General features: G+C 36.3%; 1 pseudogene; it reads left to right on the top strand.

The window, feature by feature from the left end:
* Positions 1 to 518: 518 nt before the first annotated feature.
* On the top strand, positions 519 to 5,945 carry LOC107783413 (uncharacterized; annotated as a pseudogene).
* Positions 5,946 to 6,192: the final 247 nt, after the last annotated feature.

Genomic DNA, 6,192 nt, shown 5'->3' with positions numbered 1-6,192 from the left:
AGAAAGACATTGTTTTCATAATTTTCTTGAACCTTTTTCTGAATTTGGAGACGAAAACTTAGCACACAACCACTTAAAATAAGCTTTTACAGATCCTCAAGTCCAGTGGCGGAGCTACAAATGTAGCTACGGATTTGGTAACCCGAGTTCAAATTTTGGTGGAACCTTTTCCCTCTCCTTTTTTCCCTTTCTTTTTGGTTTCCCCTTTACCTTTCGCTCTTCGAATCAATCTAACTACTTTACTTTTACTCTATCTTTCTTTATACTAAATGTATCCAAACTCTTATCCCTGATCCCCTAATCAATCTTACTAATTCACTATTACTCTTCTTCTTTCACTCCCTTTTCACACACACACACACACACACACACACACACACTGAATAATAGAAGAACCTAAACGCCGAAAGATCCGAGAAGTTGTCTTGGACATCCTTAAAACAACTGACTTAGAAACAGCGACAGGGTAGGTGTTCGAACCACTGCAGCACAGCAGCTTGGTACTGAGATTTTGAACATCCAAGAGAAGCACTTTACAAGGCATTTTATTGAGTCTTTTTGACTCTCAAGTCTTAATAGTTGAACAACCCACATTGGATAATAATAAAAGAACCAGTACAGCAGAAAAAGGGACTAATACAGATTTTGTAGCTGAAGAACAATTGTCAGCAGACCAACCACCTACTCAACAACAAGAAAAGCAAAGGGTTCATTGCCTAATGGCCGTTTTGTTGATTTCAACGAGAATAATGGTCGAATTATTTGTAAGGTTAGTGAATATCAACTAATTTTTCTTTTGTTATAATAGTGGTGTTTTAGGCAAAAAAAACACTAGGTAATGTGTGCTGGTGGGAGGTAGCAAGTAGAATAGTTAAGGTACATGCAAACTGGTCAACAATTGAGGGTGCCTAACTCTGCACAGTAAGCCTAATGTTAGTTTTGTTTTTTAATGGATAATTTAAAAATTAAGTCTTTGTTATGTATGGAATCTTGCAGAGTAAAATCCTTATTGTGCAAAATTAGAGAATCTTTTTAGCCTATTGCACAACTCGAAAAAGCTCATTTTTTGGCTTACGAAAAAAAGAGGAGCTGAGTAGTTTCAGGTGAATAGATACTCCGCGATAAAATCTATTATCAGTAGAAATTTGATGAGTTTCATAACTTTAAGTTGGTGAATTTTGTAACGAAACAAAATCAAGGGTAAGTTTGAAAGAAATTTTCTCTATTTTCAGTGTGGGCCTCATTTGTGTTTTTAAAGATTAAGATGTCTGAATCTGAATACACATCTGAATATTAAGATGCGTATTAAGATTAAGACATCTGAATATTAAGATGTGTATTAAGATCTGAATACTTAAGGATTAAGATTGTTTAATTTTTACCATTTGAATGTATAAATTCTTTATTTGAAAATTAATAAACATAAAATTTAAATGAAATCCTATTAGTCTAAATATTCTATCAATAATATATATATATTTTTAAAAATATGGTACTTGCTGGTGGTGATGGCTAATGATGGTGCTTGTGAATGCCAACTAGAGGCGGTGGTTGGTGGTGGTTTTGGTTGATGGTGGTGGTTCAGCGTAGTAGCTAGTAGTGATTAGTAGTGGTGGTGATTATGATTGAGGATGGTGGTGTTAGGTGGTGGGTGGTGATAATTAATAATAGCGGGTGGTGGTGGTAGTTGTGATTGAGGAAGGTGGTGGTGGTTTATAATGATGGGCAGTGCCGACTATGGTTATTGATGGTGATAGGGTGGTAGGTTGTGGTAGTTGAGGAGGATGAGTGTTTGTTGTGGTTGAGAATGATGGTGGTGGGAGTGGTGGGGATCGTGGTGGTAGTCGATAATGGTGGCGGCTATGATTGATGATGATAGTGGTGGTGGTGGCATCATGGTAATAGTTGATAATGGTATGCGGCGGCGACAATTAAAATTGAATATGAATGATAGCATCTTAATGAAATTAAATCTCTGTTATAGATCTTAATCATACAGGCCTATTCAGACTAGTTAAGTAGTTGTGAAGAAAAAAAACAAACACACTTAATGATTAAGATTTGAATAATTAAGATTTAAACTTTAAAACAACGCACTTAATGTCTGTTTAAGTCTGAGATTAGAATGATTAAAATTCATACCTTCATTAAGTGCAAACAAATGAGGCCTGCGATTAGGGAAGAGTGAATTCAAAAGAGAGGACTAATAATGTAAAACTTGTATTTGATACAATTGATCCTAATGGGACAAAATCTAGGAAAAAAAGATCTACGAGAAGAGATCCCCTATGGGATCAAATAGGATTATATTGATAGAGGATATATTTATCCAGCCGCAACTAGTTTTGGATTGAGAGGTAGTTGATTGATTGATTTTGATAAAGATTACTGAAAAGAAAAGGGTTTTGATATGCTTCCTTTGAGATTTCTCTGGCAAGTGAAGTTATGTTTTTCTTTTCTAAAAAATGCAATGAGAAAGCTGAGATTTTTGTTCACCAAAGAAGAAAGCTCATTGTCTAAAGCATATATTACGTCTTTGATTGTAACTACCCATTTTGCAAGTGGAATATGAAGTATCCATAAAATTGCAGAATCCTATGTCGTTTGCTTGTTGTAGTTGCAGCGATTCATTCAGCAAATCATGGTCACTGCATTTCCATTCTCAACTCTAGCTACTATATTAGTTGTTTGCACGTGAAAAAAATACATATCCGGTCAAATCAAAGGGATAACAAATGAAAAAGAATAAAGAATTAGCAAAGGATATGCTGGATTTATTGTATGTGGTTAAAATGCTTGCGACATATTCCAATAGTTCTTGAACACAGACATGACATTTGCATTATGCTATGCCATTTTTCATTCACGTGTTGTTAGTTGTTTGTTACTGAACCCCAGATGAGTGATTTCCTTTCCCCTTTAACTGAAAGGATTTAAGGAAGAAAGACACTATTTTCATAATTTTCTTGAACCTTTTTCTGAATTTGGAGAAGAAAACTTAGCAGACAACCACTTAAAATAAGCTTTTACTGATCCTCAAGTCCAGTGGAGGAGGTACAAATGTAGCTACGGATTCGATAACCCAGTACTTCGGCTCATACCTTGTATTTGTGTTAAGAAATCTTATTTAATATGAGATAATCTAGTCCGAACCCAGTAAGTTATTCTGACCTAAACTCCAGAACCCATATACTCAAAATCCTAACTTCGCTTCTGCTCATGTCTTATCTACAGTCTGATGTAGACCTTTTCGGGGTACATATATAAACGTTATTGAGGTATTTTAGTGATTTGAGAAGGTCATGGCTATAGTTAGAAAGCAAGGACTATGGAAGCATACAAAGCTAACTAACAAGCGGTATGATATTGACTAAACACATGTTTGAGATTTGTCATAAGATAACTCAAGGCATTTTTTAACAACTTGAGTCGGTTTGTAATTGATATTTAAGTTATATAGAGATAATATTTTTGATGAAGAAGTTATATAGATAGTTAAATTTGTAAAGTTTGACTTCTAATTAGTTCAACCTCATTAATTAGTCAACTTGGTGCACCCATGAGGTTTAACGTGTATAGTAGATCTGTTGTCGTTCGTAGAGGATCATATTATGTTGTAGATTCTTAACTTCTTGGTGTACTGCTTGTATACCGGAGATTTTCCCATTATCAATAACATTATTTACCTTATCAAAAAATAATCTAGTACATCAGATTGGATAAGGGAAGATGACACCCCCCCCCCCCCCCCCCCGATTTGTATCATAAAAAGGGGATTATAGGTTTTAGACTGTAAAGTCCAGTCCTCTTCTTAGAGATTTGTTTTTGTTCCAATGTCATGTATGTCCACTAATTGTACTTTATAGTTAATAGTGAGATAGCATGTGTTACATTTCTTTTACCTTTTCCTTGACAGAAGTACCCAAATAATGGAGCTTTGATTTGATATGGCTCAATCTAGTAAATTTAGTTAGAGACTAAATAGATTTTTATTTGTTGGGAATAAGGTGGGAGTAAATAGGGGCCATTTACTTTGGATGAAGTCTGAGCAAGCATGCTTCTGTAGCGGTTTTTGAGCTGTTAAAAATATGTGTATTGTTGTGTGAATTAACAACCATTTTTCATTGGAAACCATCTTTAACTCGCTTGAATCATCTAAAACCTTCCATACTTCTGACTTAGTTCATTGTGTATTCAACAAAGTGCAATGGGAGTTCTCAAGAAAACATATCTAATTACACAGTAATGCCTGCATACATTTGCGAGCTTTCCTAGACATCTTAAGTATACCAATTCTTTCTACAATTTCCTGTTTTATCCGTGCAAGAACCACCTCACTATGTACAGTTATTCCCTTAAACAGCTTCCAATTCCTACTTTTCCATGTATGATATATCTATCACAGAGCACCCCTAATAGCTGCTATCACCTCCTTTTTGAATTGTCGCCAGTGTTTCCTTTTAATATCTTGATATCTTTATTTTATAAATAAAGATATAAAAATTATTCTACTGATTAATTGTGTTTGTTATATCTCCCTGGCTATCTCCTTTCCCGTAGCTTTTGGTTATTCTTATTCTATTGGCGTGGATGATCCAATTTATCTTTTCTAGATTAACAACCGGTGAAAAGCAGATTGTAGCAGAGGTGGCTGCTCGACGAAAAGAACAAATTCAGACCAGTATTTCCCAGTCAGTTGACCATCAAAAGGGGAAGATGCCTGCCGACAGAAAAGAAAATGGAGATGATGTCTGTAATTCGGCAATAATTACAAACTCAGGTTCAGATGCCTGTTGAGAGACAACAAATAGAAACTGTCAAACTGATATTTCGAATTGCGCCCCTCAGGGACAAATACAACTGAGTTCTCGTTACAATTTCCCTTGCCCAGAGCCTTGTTCCTGTTAAGACTATTCATCTTGATGGAAAAAATTATTACTGCTGGAAGCATCAGATAGAAGTTTTCCTAAAGCAATTGAATATTGCATATGTGCTCAGTGAGCCTTGCCCGAACATTCTTGAAAACTGACAGAAATGGTTGATGATGATTGATGACTTCCTTTGCTCTCACAACATATTTGAACTCTCTATCCGACAAGCTTTTTGAAGAATACTCAAAGAATAACTACAGTACCAAAGAATTTGGCACTGTGGGAAGAGCTTAGATCAACTTTTGATGAGGATTTTGGAACGAAGAGTTTCGAAGTTAATGAATATTTGCAGTTGCAAATGGTTGATGGCGTATCGATGCTTGAGCAGGTTCAAGAGCTTCACAAGATTGCTGATTCTCTCATGGCATCAGGAATCTGGATAAATGAGAACTTCCATATTAGTGTTATTATCGCAAAACTTCCCCCCTCTTGGATGTACTGTCGTGCAATGTTAATGCATGAAAATGTTCTGTCTCTTCACATGTTAAAGCATCCTCTAAGAGTGGAAGACGATTGTCGCAATCGCTGCAGAAATGATAATCATGAGAAGAGAGTTGGAGCACGACAAAGGGGTTGACAAAGCAGTGGTATAATTGTGGCAAGGAGGGGCACATCTCAAAAAGCTTTAGAGAAAGAAACTATGAAGTTTCTGCGAAGAGCAACAGGAGGGAAAGCGAAACCATCCCTGTTGTCACAAAAGCTAAGATTAACGGGAAGACAGACGAACTTGTAGCGACTGTTATACTGGTGTTAAGAGCAATGGAAAGTCTGATAAAATTAGTCCTAAGGTTACAAATACTAGCATGGTTGAGGAATTTAGAGGGAGCAACCAGTTCACCTTGCTTTTTTTTTTTTCAACTAGTGAAGGGGACCTTGGGGTAACTGCTAAAGTTGCTGCCATGTGACCAGGAGGTCACGGGTTCGAGCCATGAAAACAGCCTCTTGCAGAATTGCAGGGTAAGACTACGTACAATAGATCTTTGTGGTCCGGCCCTTCCCCGGATCCTGCGCATAGCGGGAGCTTAGGGTACCAGAATGCCCTTTTATTCTTTCAACTAGAGTATTGTTATAGTCAAATTTTGTTCAGACTCAATGTGCTTCCCATGAGGATAATAATACTCATACATAATCTACATTGACATTCTTCATGTGCCCAAATCCTTTACCAGAGAGAAGTTATTTAACTGTTGTTGGACACTTTGTGAAATAATTTGAGCATCCAATGGAAATCGTTTTAAACTCTTATGAATCTATTTGGATG

This window comes from Nicotiana tabacum, chromosome 2, assembly GCF_000715075.1.
Source record: "Nicotiana tabacum cultivar K326 chromosome 2, ASM71507v2, whole genome shotgun sequence".
NCBI classification, from domain to species: domain Eukaryota; kingdom Viridiplantae; phylum Streptophyta; class Magnoliopsida; order Solanales; family Solanaceae; genus Nicotiana; species Nicotiana tabacum.
This window is presented reverse-complemented; position numbering and strand designations above follow the sequence as displayed.